Raw genomic sequence first — 15,109 nt, 5'->3', positions numbered from 1 at the left:
CAGCGGCTCCCTGTCCCTGCTGTTCTGTCCTGTGTGCCGGCTCCTCGGTGCTGAGCTGAGTTGAGCTGCGCGCGCGTGTGTGTGTGTGTGCTATGCCAGTGCCGCTGTGCTGCTGCTCTCCGCGCCGCTCAACTTCATTCCAAACCCCAGCGCCACTCCGCCCCTCCCCTCCCCTTTCCCCTGCTCGCAAAATACCAATAGGCTCTCCAGAGCCCGCCTCTTAAAGATACATAGTGAGGAGAGAGAGGGAGAGAGAGAGGGAGAGAGAGAGGGAGAGGGAGAGAGAGAGAGGAAGAAAGAGGGAGAGAGAGGGAGATGGAATGAGCAGGGGCTGCGTGTGTCTTTAGGGATATTATAGTACATAACAGTACAAACACACACACACACACACACATATTGACTAGTTTAAATTGATATATTAAATCAATAATAATAAATATTATATAAAATAAAAACAGAGGAAGTGTGGCAAAAGTGCAAATGTGCACATAGCATACACACACACACACACACACACACATACACACACCAAAATACACATTCACATGCATGCTCAAATATATACGTGCACACATATGGTACACACCTCTTAAAATGTCTGTTAGAGAAAGTGCTGGCTTTAATTTGGGGCAGCGGGAATATGGTACACACACACACACACACACACACACATAAAAAGCCCTCCCGCATAGTATGCGTCACGCACTTCCTGTGCAAATGCAGTTTCACCACAAAAGCTTCCATGCACCACATGAAACTGTGACACCCACGACAATAGCCAAAAAATCCCTCCTCTTTCCCTGAATAAAACATGGCTCAAACAAACTCCTTCCCTCTATCTCCCTATCCCTCTCTCTCTCTCTCTCTCTCTCTCTCTCTCTCTCTCTCTCTCTCTCTCTCTCTCTCTCTCTCTCTCCCTCTTACACACAAACGCTCTCTCAAAAAGTATAGTGACCAACTCTTCAAAGCCTTCTGACTGAAACACATCACCAAACCCTGTTGTCCTCTCTTGTACGCTCCATCTTATTATCCGTCCACTCCACTCCCCATGCTAATTTAAACAAAGCAGGCGCTGAGCCCTACAGTGGCTCTGTCCACACTGTTCCACACTCCCCGTGGCTGCGGCATGCTGGGATGCCCTGGACAAACCCCGGCTGCCCACTGAGTAGAAATGGACAAGTGCTCGGCGCAGACCTACTAAAGATGAAAGCCGCCTCTGCAGTATGTGTAATTTGAGACTGAAGGACAGCACCTGATACTTCTGCAGAGTCCCTGCGCTGAGGCGTGCGATGATGGTAGGAAACAAATCTATTGTAATCAAATGTAATTTAATAACTAAAGAAATTCATTCAGTATGAAACAATGTCTTAGAAATGGGACTAAAATTGGAGACAAATGTGTAAAAAACTGCTTTGTTACCGCCAAACGCTCATGACATGTCATTTTCTTTGCTGCAAATTTCACCCAACTTATACAAACTTGTTCTTGGTAAGTACCAGCCAAACATTTGTTGTATGGCAGTGAGCTAAATCCCTTACCCTACCCTGTGGGGATTCTGTTGCAGAATCTGAGCAGAGAGATGCCCTTGACCATCTCTGGGGAACATCTTCAACATACTGAAGCACACTGAATATTCAGCAGCTCGGGAGACAGGAGAAATTAAAGGGGAAAACTACCAGCTAGAACATAACTTCCCACCGATCTAGATCACCAAATGATTGTACAAAATCATCTACCAAAATCATGCAACTTGACAGTTAATCAGGGAAGTGAATTGGTATGTTTTCACTGCAAAGTCAACAAAAATATTTTACAAATAGCTGTCGGATTGAGTCAGTATTCTCTTTCTCTCTTCTATCAATTGCAGCAATATAACACGTCCTGTTTTTCTTCATATAGGATCACTGTGACAGCACAGCTTATGCCAAGAGGCTCTTCGGCCTATCCAAAAAAAAGCCCTGGTATCTACTGGACTGGGCTGTGAGCAGGACAATGATGACACTGATGGGAAGTCTTTTGTGCATCTCTGGCATGATGGGGTGGACTTTCTCATGACCGGAACAGCAGCCCTGACCGACGCTTTCCCGGAAGGAAACATGATAACTGCAGCTCACAGACGCAAAACCAGGAGCCCCCCGCCCCCCGCACAAACACACACACGCACTCAGAGAGGAAGTGCAAATCGTTTTTTTGCCTTCTATTGGCAGGGAGATGAGTCGCCATCATGTCATGAGCCTAAGATATCTGCCTCACATCAAGCCAAAAAGGCAGCCAGAATTAGAGCATGCACCACCTCTCTCTCTCTCTCTCTCTCTCTCTCTCTCTCTCTCTCTCTCTCTCTCTCTCTCCTGCTGTGGCCTATGGGCTGTGTATGGGCGCCATACACACTAGTGTTAATTTCGTCAGACGAGACGAGAGGAAATATGTTAGTCAACAACCTTTTTTTCATGACTAAGGCCGACGATGTGAGACAGCAGTAATGTCCTGAAACACTGACTAAGACTATCTTAAGATGCATTATTGTTGGCCGAAAAAGATCTTAGACTAAAATGTTTTCCATGAAATAAAACTAAGATAAAATCTCTCTTCATTTTTTAATTACAAAATGAGAAGACAGAATATCTAGCTGTTACGCTTTTCAAAATATTCCTAATGAGTTCATAATAACGAACAGCTTTCCTGTAAGGCTAGTCCTACGTGCTGTTGCTGCAACCCCTGTGGCTGCAACACGAAACCATGGAACAAGAACACTGGAGATTTCTGCCAGAGTTAGCAAGCTAACTACAAGCTGTATGCCACAATGCTACATACCCAGAAGTTGAAGCTTCTCTCATACAAATTAACATCCCCAGAATGTCCATACGAAAATGTTCATCATGTAATGTCAACTATTTAACTAGTTAGACTGATGATGCAAAGTTTGCTAACAAAGTAAGCTAATATGGAAAGTTAAGCTAGCAAGTTAGCTATGGCTAAGATGGAGAGTCTGTTTAGGGGAATGTTTGTGTTTGGTAACGGCATTCAGCTTGTATGAGTAAAACATTAATACTTTGGTCTACGACGGATTGTGTTTCTCAAACTTTTCCAGTTTCAGGACCACTTAACTAACCCTAGCTAAAAAAAAAAGATTATACCTCCTTCAACAGTAGCCTATAATTAGTCTACACTATAGGCCTACTCACTGAACCACTTGCTTATTGTGTGGGATTCATACTGTATGATTTAAACTGGCATATCTTACATAGACAGTGTTGCAGAACTGTTTTTTACAAGTTGGTTCAATATTACAAACAATTCATCTATATTATATTTTACCACGCCTGCTCGCGGACCACTTGGGATAGCTTAGGACCACCAGTGATTCCCGGACCACACTTTGAGAAACACTGGTCTACGAATATGACAGTGGTCCATTCAAATCTTTTACGCCTATGGTCAAATCCCAGCCGAGCTATAACTGTAGCTCGACTTACCTATGCATGTAAACATACTGACTGACAAAAAATCAGAATGAGTAATTATAACAGACTATAGCCTTGTGGACACACAATATTGTTGGAAAAATTGAGATGTGAAACACTATTTGACTCAAATGGTAATCAGAAATAATTTTTATAAAAAGACTAAAATGTGTTGACTAAAACTGACTAAGACTAAGATACCTTCAGTTTTCTTTTGACTAAAACTAGACTAAAATGGCCGAGACTTTTAGTCGACTAAAACTTTTACTAACAAAAATTATATTTGAATGACTAAATATGACAAAGACTAAAAGGACATTTCGTCACAAGACTAAGACTAGGACTAATAATACACACGGAAGCTGAGAACACTTTTGCACTCTGTTGCCTGTGCACATGTGAAAGAGTTTAACACCTCTCACCCAATGGGATGGCTCCCAACGCAGGAAGACAGGCAGCAAACAGACATCTATAAATCATCAATAAACAATGAGTATGGTCAAATAATATAAAATGACACAAATTAGAACATTTTAGACTCTAAATTGACAAAAGGTTTATAAAACTCATTAAACCATGAAACGCAACACAACAACTTCATGCACAGAACACACAGAAGAGCACATAACACACACACACACACACACACACACACACACACACACACACCTTAGTCAGACAGTGAGACAAAAAGCAGTGACAGTTCTCAGCAGCTGACAGTGCGACCGCATAAACATTTACATATTTCAATAGCTCATTTCCTGGCTTTGTTGCGTCACGGCACTCTAAAAATAACCTACTGTCACCATGAAGCAAGCACGTCTTTACAGTATAGAATCACAATGTACTTACACACACACTGAAATAAAACATCACCTTCACTTGATAAGTATATGACTGCATATTTCAGAGTTGAGTATGAGTGTGAGTGTATGTGTGAGTGCCCAAATATGTGTGCATGTATATCCAACAATGAAATGGATGTGGATAATGAGCAGGTATGTGCATGTGAGAGTGTCCACCCATGTGCCTGGGTGCATGAAAGCAAATCAGTGTGTCTATGTGTATCGTATGGCTGTGCATTGCGTGTGGACATATTGCCACATCAACGACAGAAGTGTGTCTGTCCAGCTCTTTTTCTTCACCACTTGACAGGTGTGTGTGCAAATGTATGGGCATTAACATGCAGCTTCAGTTACACACACCCTGCCAGGGGAGCGCTCCGCTGCGTTTATGCGTGTGTGTGTGTGTGTGTGTGTGTGTGGCCCCTGTGGATTGTGCGAACGTGCAATCGTGATACAGCATGCGTGCTAATGGCACCTGCCGCTGTAGTGACCCTTGCGCCAACACACCGGCGACACCAACGCCCCCCCATGAAATCAAATATGTCCGGCTCTGCTGGGTGATGAAGCGACACCATACAAATGTGTAAACGCAGCTGGTTAGGAGGGTTAGGCCCAGAGAGTCATCTCATGAGATCCCTCAGTGACCCCCCCAAAGAGGGTCTTTGGGGGTGGCAGGGGTGGTGGTTGGGGTCGCACATGCCCTAGCTGCCCTGTGAAGGCCACATTGCAACGTGAGGTGAATACAACCTCAGATCTCCTCAGATCTCTGATGTCTGACACTTACACCTGCAAATAACCTGCCATATACACACAGGCTCAATAACAATAACATACTCAACCTTAACAAATAGGCAGCCAAAAAGGCACCATAACATTATTAACACAAACAACCTTAAAGATTACGCAGCCAAAAAGGCACCATAACATTATTAACACAAACAACCCTAAAGACTACGCAGCCAGAAAGGTACCATGACATTATTAACAACTATGTAGCCAAAATTGCACCATCAGTACAATTACTTCATAACAACATTCAATGACCTAATAATTACTTCAATGACATAGTAATTAATTCAAAATTATTTTAGAATAATGCAGAATGTGCAGAAGTATGTGACGAATGCATGTGCGTGTGTAGAAGAGCTCGGAGATAACTCACACACCATCTTAAGCTAGCTGGGAATCCCAGGGGAGAACGGAGGCATAAAAAACCACGGAGAACTTCAAACGGGTATCTCTTTTACTGGGGTGAGCTTGGGCCATGAGCACTTTACATGAAAGACACTGTGTTCCTATGTTCTCTCGGAAATCCTCTCTGGAACATAGCGGCCAATGTTGCATGTTTAAGCAGAATCTCAACTACATAAGAAAAATCCCACGACCCAGTGCTCATCTACATACATACTAAAACACACACACACACACACACACACACACACACACACACACACACACACACAAAACACACACAACACACACACACACACATACAGTGTTCTGGTGCATCTCTTACTCACAGAGAAATTACAGCTTGGAAGAAAATAAAAATGTCAGATGTAATATGCTGGAGCTTTCATTAGTGGATGATGCTGTTCTCCTCTGGGAATAGAGAGGATGAGGAGTGAAGCTGACAGTAAGCTCATAAAGAGTAAGCAATATTGCCTTCATATGTTAGCTAAACTGCTGCTCATATATTAATATCACTGCGGCATGAAACTTTTCTGACTGAAATGATTTTTATCTTTTGCAAATTGAATGTAATGAGAGTCTCCCCAACAACTCAAGATCAACACCAGTCTCAGTGCCAAGATCAATGTTCCGACGATAAAACAGTTTCAATCTCAGAAGTCTGTTGGCTTTTAGATCAGCTTGTTTTTTAACACGCTTAAGTGGCATCTTCTGTGTTTGTTTGTTTTCTTCTCAGTCACTTCTGACAAACAGCTTTCAATCAGACGAATTGCATCAAGTGACTTCTGCCGTCCCCAACAGACCGTCTGTTTGGAAATAGTGCACACAATCCACAATAAACACAAGAGCGTTTGATCACAGTAAACCTTCAAGTAATGCAGTCACATGCATTCCTAGGACAGAAGTAAACACGGGGCTGGTTGAATGGATTGAAAACTCAGATGCTTTTGCCCTTTTCTGGTTAGTTAATGCACCAATGTCCTGCCAAACAATGGGCTACCATCCACACCCTATGAATCTGGCAAGTGCTGAGCACAAACATGCCAACTGATAGCATGTGACACCTGAAGATTTTCCAAAACCAATCCAATAATTCATGGCCTAAAATCAGATCCATTGAGAATCAAAATCCATCTGTTTCCACCATTATAAAGCTGTGCATTGATGTAGTCACATACGAAATGGATATTAAACACCCTACCTGATTACCGAAGGAGTACTGTGAGAATTCAACTGATTCTTCTCAAACAGACTTTTTACTGACTGTAAACCACAATCACCATTCCAAGAACATGGGATCAGTCACGCTACAGGGACATTCATAGTCCACCCAAGAGCAATTGCAAGCACATAACAATAATGATGTACTTTTTTCCAATTGCTAAAACAGGTCTTAGCATCTCAGCCTGTGACAGTTCTCCCAAAGAAGGCCTACTGACACCCAGTGGAAAAAGAAAGAATTGCTATTTAAATGCCCATGCATAGAACACACAGTCAGTTAGGCTACAATATAGAGGTTATTGTAAATCTGCACAAATGTTATTAACTGAATGTAAGCATTTGTTCAGATTAATTCGGACTAAAAGCACACTGACCCCACAATATGCATGATCAACATCATCACCAGGAGGAAATGCAAAACTGTTCTATGATCAACAGCTCTAGTTCCATTTCCTTGCATGAAAACTAAGTTAGTGTGCTAAGCTTAAGTTCAGATTGTGTTGTTGATGACAAACGGATAGCTTCACCTACAGGCTTGTCACTATCTCACTCTCAGTGAAGTGCGCAGTCCCCACTGTCTTTTGTGTGTGTGTGTGTGTGTGTGTGTGTGTGTGTGTGTGTGTGTCTGTGTGTGTGTGTGTGTGTGTGTGTGTGTGTGTGTGTGTGTGTGTGTGTGTGTGTGTGTGTGTGTGTGTCTGTGTGTGTGTGTGTGTGTGTGTCTGTGTCTGTGTGTGTGTGTGTGTGTGTGTGTGTGTGTGTGTGTGTGTGTGTGTGTGTGTGTGTGTGTCCCAGCAGTTCTGTATCCCTCGCTCTGCATCTCCACTCCCTCCCCTGTCCCGTCAAACCATGGGAAGAAAGAGGGCCGGGTGAGATCACTGACATCTCCCATAAATAATTGATCGGCTCCGTTTAGCCTGCTTTCAGCTGGTTTACCGTAAGGTTCACTCCTGAGGCTTCTCTACAGCCAGACTGGCGCTACGTTTAATCACGTTAGCGCTGACGTGAGCGATATCGAGCGCTGAGAGTCTCTACTGTGAGAAAATAATCAACGGGGCACTGCTGGGGTCTAATTGCTCTGTGTGGCACAGGGAGTGGTGTCATGAGGAGGCTGCCAGTCCTATCTTGGCATCACTGGGTTTTGTGTGCATATTCAAATAACCTGGTAATAAGCTACGCCATTTGGCTAAAGAGATGTGTGGTTAGTGGGTGTGACGGTAACTGGCCAGAACCTCCCAAAGCTATGTGTGTGTCTGTGTCTGCCAACATGTGTTCATGTGCATCTCCATTCTCATGCATTCATCTTCATCTATAATCCCCCTCCAGCAAGAAGCTCTCAGAACACAGAACACAGGGAACAGCCTCCATCTGCTAGCTGTCATGTTGCGTAACATATACCCAACTGACTTAAGGAGATAGCCATGGTTTTTAACGACTCAGCAACACAGACTCCAGCTATACATTTGTTTACAGTGCACCTATATCTTCACAGCATGAGCATGACTCATCAATCACATATTGGTTTGTAGGCACAGTATGAAGACTGGAGAATTGAGGGAGTTTACCAGAAGAGTTCTAAATCATAAACTGTGGGGTATGTCTTATGTCCTAAAACACTGATTATGAGAGATACTGGGGGGGTCCACTCAATCTGCTAAATGCCTGGAATTATAGAGGCCTTGACTTTCAAAACACAACATGTGCACACACACACTGGTCAAAGACCAGTTAAGTACCCCATATATAGTCAGTCATAACTCTTATCTTTTTGCATGGTGCAATGTACTAACATGTGAACAGAAATGTCAACATGTGTTGGTTTGGATATGACCTGTGCTTGGGAAAGGTCAACACTCTTGATGAACTTCCCTTTAAATGTTCACATTTGCACCTTATGAGTATAGCAGAGGAGCAACTGGCCCCAGACAAACAAAGTTAGAATGTACACTGTACATGCTCCTGATAACTGCCTTTCCATCAAGCCTGCATGTCAGCTTCAGAAACAGAATGCCATTCACCAGCCACTCTCTGCAGTACTCATAACATACAGTACAACCTACTTGAACGCATGATTGAAACTGCACGTGTGCCTAGAACTCCTGATTCTAGCAATTCCTTGGATGTGGAGCAAAAGTCTTTTTTTGTAAGACTAGAAAAAAACTGACAAGTAGAATAACCAACATAACTAAATGGACCTGCATACTTAAATATCTCACTACGGACAGATAGGTAATTTGCCTAAAACTGACTGATGAGCTGCTGTGAGTATTGTACTGCACGTTTTCCCTGGCTCCTTCATACCTATGACTAAGTGTGATTGAGCTGAGCTGAATGGCCACATGTCTGGGCCGTGATGTGGCCTGCAGGCCAGCAGGGCAGAAGTCAGCAGAAAACAACAGCGGTGGGGTGCTGACACAGCCTCACTGCTTCCTCTCTCTTTCTTTCTCTCTCTCTCTCTCTCTCTCTCTCTCTCTCTCACACTCTCTCTCTCTCTCTCACACACATACACACACACACTCACACACACACAATCACACACATTGGGGTTTGAAAAAGAAATAGTGCAAACACCCATAGCGCTACAGTTCACCTTCACATAACCAGTAACCACTTGTACCAGTAACATGCAAAATAATAAAAATACACATTTTGATTGACTGATGATATCAACAAACACTGATTGAACAAAAGATCTATCTCTCTAGTCTACAGTATTTGTTGCATTGTTTTATACAGAGCCTCTCTCTAGGGTTCTAGTTTTATATTCTTACTGATCAGTAGTGTAAATAACATACTTGTTATTGTACACAGGGATGTGGTGTTGTTGTGCTATAGCTTCAGCATTCATATTTCAGAGATGCAGGTGTGGAGCAGCCCTAATGCTGTGAACATGTTGGTGGATGTCCATCTCCTCAGGGAGGTGAGATCACTGTACTCAGAGATGGCTGAAATGGGCCATAATGTAATTCACTGTAATGTGTGTGTGTGTGTGTGTGTGTGTGTGTGTGTGTGTGTCTTCTGTCTGTCTGTGTGTGTGTGTCTGTGCGCGTGTGTGTCTGCGTGTGTGTATGCGTGTGTGTGTCTGTCCTCCCAGGGCCTCACCTGCGATTCGGATGACGGCCCTCTCTGCGGGGTCCAGGACCTCTCCAGAGGCTGACTTGGAGCGCTTGACCCTCTGGTGCTTGGGCAGGTTCCAGGGGAGAGTGTCCCCGGGGCAAGGGGAGCTGCTTTTCCCGCTGGAGCTCTCCTCGGGCAGTGGCCAGTCCCTCTGCTTCTCCTTCCGCCTCGCCATGTCCTGCACAGACCACAGCAGAGCAGAGGGTATGTAAAATGCAGGTGTGGTGGAGCAGCAGCAGTAGCCTCACCACCCATCAATCCTTTCGTCTGGGTTTGATTACCGAACCCGCCGCCTTAACCACTTTGGATAACAGCCTCTGCTAAATACCTGTCGCTTTACTGCATCTATGTCTACATGACTGTGAAGGACACTCATGTCCTTTCTTACATCCATTACATGTAAGACACATGGGCACATGTATGTGGATACACATCCAAACATACTGTACATAGGGACATACTGTACACATACCATTAAACAGACAGATGGACAGAGAGATAGAAAGACAAATGCAGACCAAATGACCATATGAAAACAAAGATGAACCCAAATATACTCAAATAACAATTAACATCATAATGCAATGAACAATGTAAAGATACTACAATATGGAACCGCTGTGTCTTCAGGTAAATACACTCACTGACAGGATGTGTATCCTCACTTGTCCCTACATGTATTGATTACACAATACGGGTCGCTAAACCATCAGACTTTTTCAGTCCCTAACTTATAAATCCATTTACAGTATATAGTATACCACTACTTCCGACTTCTTTCTGGTAATCCACATCATTAACAATGTGGCAAGTTGTTTGACCCTAAAGGGGGAATCCATTTCAGCTTTTAGTGCAAAGTCAGATGTTTTGCCACACTACTACTTTATGTATCTTCATGATCAGTGTAATTCACTAATTTCGATGCACAGGGACTGAGTGGGGCACAGGGACTCTGAGGGATAGCAGGAAAACTGGCAATCATCACGTTTAAAACAGGTAAAACCGGACAGTGTTCCAGTGTTAGTCAATATGAGACAGGCCACAGTGTGAGGGTAACATGCTATCTGCCAAAGGACTCCAGGAGTTTGTCCAAGCCAGTGTGATAATTAATCGCTCTGTCCTGTCACTGACAGCAAGTCAAACATTTAAAGAACCATTTCCATATAACTGCTCTGTGGCTGTGAGGTTAGGAAAACGTTGACTAAATCAGATGAAAGTGTGACAGATCAAACAATGACAGAATTATTTGCTATCGCTATGATACATTCCACATCATCATAAATGGGATGAAATTATCAGACAACTATGGACTTTAACCTGAACATGCAAACTCTCTCTACCGCTGTGAACATTCTATATGTTCAGAACAAAGAGCAAAAGAAATGGAAAATGAAACACCTCAGTGGAGACAACTGCATTTTCAAAATATTATTATAGAGTAGCTTTTCAGCCAGACACAAATGTTCAATAAATATGCATGAAATACTGCAATGTAAACTTCTACATGCAGGTACTAAAATAATAGAGAGTGAAATATAGCATCTGGAAAAAGCTCATAATCTATGCAGGAGTTTTACATCTGGTGCCCATGGGAGAGTGATATCATATGAAAATAAAGCACTCTCAACAATGCACCAGTCTTGCACATACTGAAAGGAGCTTCGCACAACAGTTTATCTCGCTAAATGCAAATACCATTGGTCAGCATTGGTGCAACTAACGAGTATTAGACAGTGAACAACAGTTATGGCATGCAATTTCATTGCACTGAAAGGGCTCAGGGCACACCGCCATGCCATCAGAGGCTGAACGCCGATGCTGGCATGCCACAGAATGAGACAGCACTGGAGATGCACCGTCCCAGTCCCAATATGGACAAGCTTTAGATATCGGCTGATCTCTAAGCACCAAGCCGATGTCAGTGTTCAATTATTATTTAACACCACTCAAACATTTTGGCTTTTCGGGTATCACAAAACAGCCATAGTGCTTGCAGGTGTAGCAAGCATAAAATATGTCCAAATGGCTGAACCTGTGCAGCAGCTCCCTCCATGCTAGGTTGACTCTCCTCCTGCCGGCACATTGCCAATGCATGGTGTAGTATGTATAGCATGGTGTAGTATATATAGCATGGTGTAGTACTGTATGTATATCATGGCTTAGTATAGCATGGTTAGTATTAATAGCATGGTGTAGTCTGTATAGCATGGCATAGTATGTATAGCATGACGTAGTATGTATAGCATGGTGTAGTATAGCATGGTGTAATATGTATAGCATGGTGTAGTATAGCATGACGTAGTATGTATAGCATGGTGTATTATAGCACGGTGTAGTATAGCATGGTGTAGTATGTATAGCATGGTGTAGTATAGCATGGTGTAGTATGTATAGCATGACATTGTATGTATAGCATGGTGTAGTATAGCATGACGTAGTATGTATAGCATGGTGTAGTATAGCATGGTGTAGTATAGCATGGTGTAGTATGTATAGCATGGTGTAGTATAGCATGGTGTAGTATGTATAGCATGGCATAGTATGTATAGCATGACGTAGTATGTATAGCATGACGTAGTATGTATAGCATGGTGTAGTACTGTATGTATAGCATGGTGTAGTATAGCATGGTGTAGTATGTATAGCATGGTCTAGTAGTATGTAACGCACATAGTAAATCTAGAATAACACATTTCCTCGTCCCCATAAATCAGCTCCGTTGATACACCATTCAGCTAATTGAGTCAGCATCCAATCCATTCTCTGATCTCTGATCAGTATCGGATCAGTGCAGCTCTACACACCATGCCTTTGAAAACAAAGAGCAATGAATAGATGTGGTCTCTTTCTTTTAAGAGTACATATCATGTACACCCATTCACCTCAGGAATTGTGAATGTAGCAGTTAATGACCACACAATGTTTATTTATCATAGGCTCCAGCTCTCTCACACCAGTCACAGTACATTAAGCTGATGATGCACAAGGTGACTTTTTAAGCAATGTTGCAACTGTGTTCCTGAATATTGTTGTATGAGTATCTGGAGAATTTTAATAATTAGTAGGTAGTAGTATTAGTAGGTAGTAGTAATGAGAACACAAGGAACCAGTTATGTGGTTGCACAGCAACATTGCTCAAAAAGCTACCCCATGGATCATCACCTTTCCTGTATGTCAAATAGTCAAATCAATATGCCAGAATGAAAGGGATAGGGCAGAATCAAATTTAGCTCTAGCTATTAATAGCAAAATGTGTGGTTGTGGGTCATACCAGTGCCCAGTCACTGAGAACAGCTTCATCAACACTTCTATCTCCCTTGAGCTGTTGATGCACAAGGCACCTTTTTGAGCAATTTTAGACTACTATGTTCTTGAAGGTGATGGGACAACATGTGTAAAAAAAATGTTAACAATGTTGCTGGGTAACCATATAACCAGTTCCATGTATTCTCATTGGATGATCATGATAAATTGCCAACTGATGATTAAAGTTCTCCAGAGAAAAAAAAATCTCAATATGCCCAATATCAATGGGAAAGTGCCAGAACAATACTCTGGAACACTGCCCAGCAACATTGCTTAGAAAGTGTGTATCATCAGCATTTGTTTTCTGGAGAACTTTAGGCAAATGATAATCTCATCTGTTTCCTTTCACTAAAAGTGAAGCCTGGAGCCCCTTTAGATCCACCAGAGTGAATGATTGCCATTCCATTACATATGGGAGGACATTTCCATTAATATAGCCTAGTCAATTATCCGGAGTGGCCAATTGGCTTTTGAGTGTCTGGAGGCACTTTCAGAAAAGCAAAAAGAAAAGCAAAAGGCTACACCTTTATGCCTGTAAAATTATTTGACAGTCCAACAGAATGTCTGACATGGCAAATGGCATCTTAGGGCATTATTTAAGTGTTAGGGTCAATAGTAGCCCAATATTAAATACTAAGATTGCAGAACCAGTCTATGTATAAATGCTGCATATGCCTACAAAGTAGCCTCGCTTAAGCTTGTCATGTAAAGCCCAATCTGATGACTCAGGTTCCATCATGTGTGTGAGGGTAATCCTACCTTGAAGGTTAGCAGCACAAACTGCATTAGCATCTACACCTGCTATTGAAGACAGTTGGAAAGCAGAGCTCTTATGGAATACTGTAGGCTAAATGGCTATACAGCAAAGGAATCCTGAGATAGCTCTGCGAATTTATCACTGTCTGTCAGATCGGTTTCCATTCAGTATGGGATGTAGAAAATGTAAAATGTGGAGGTAAACAATCTGCTAGATATTTAACGGTGCGAAACTTGACAGGTAGTTTAGCATATGTAATATAATGATTCAGCTTACCACCTTTCAGTGATTGCCTTGCCGGTTTCCGTGGTTCTGTCAAAAATGCATGAATATGGACACGCGTTCCGCTCCACTATCTTACTCTGCGGGTTGTTACAGATAGCCAAAACAACAAACTTGTAAAAGCCCTGCGAGAAAAGGCGCTTACATGTGTGTCCGGCGCGTTTAATGTTTAAGTGGCCACTCCTATTCGAGAGGCAGGCTTTGAGAGACAACGGCGAGTCGTAGTGCAGAAATTGCGGTCGGCTGCTGCAAAGTCCCCGTATAGTGTTCGTCTCTCCCCCTTATAGACCACCATCACTTTTTCTAGGATGAATCCAAGCACTGGTGAAAGCCCTTAGCAATTAAACACAGAGATCCATAACATCCTTCTCTACATATAAGGTAGGCTGTGTGGGTTGTGTGTCCATTGGATTAATGGCGCGGCGCTTCAGAGATGAGGTGTGACCCCCTAACATACTGCACGCTTGAGGAGGGCAGTTCACACGGAGAGCTGATGCAGAGCGCACCCGGATAGCAGGTGACTCCGGGACGGATCTGGCGCGGAACCAGTGAGCTGCTGTATGGCTTGAGGCGATAACCGGTAGTGGAGAGGGAATTAAGTCCCTACTGCAGTAATGGAACGTGCGTGTGAAATTGTCTAAGTGGAGATATTGTTGCAACTCTTCAATTTTCGTTGTAGGCCTACTCACAAATCATCTTTATGAGAATGTCTTACCCTGTCTGGAATTTCACTGCTGCACCTAAGGTGTGCAGTCGAATTTGTTCTTTATATTTAATAAAAGACCTTTGGGTTTTACCAGTTTTTTGTTTGTTTGTTTGTTTGTTTGTTTGTTTGTTTTTAACAGGGGCCAGATAAGGTCTCAGAGGCATACCTTAGGGCCAACTGTTCGTTTTTAGTTTTACGTTGTCTATGGTATTCTCGTATGGCAGAC

The sequence above is a fragment of the Alosa alosa genome, chromosome 13, assembly GCF_017589495.1.
Source record: "Alosa alosa isolate M-15738 ecotype Scorff River chromosome 13, AALO_Geno_1.1, whole genome shotgun sequence".
NCBI classification, from domain to species: Eukaryota; Metazoa; Chordata; class Actinopteri; order Clupeiformes; family Clupeidae; genus Alosa; species Alosa alosa.
This window is presented reverse-complemented; position numbering follows the sequence as displayed.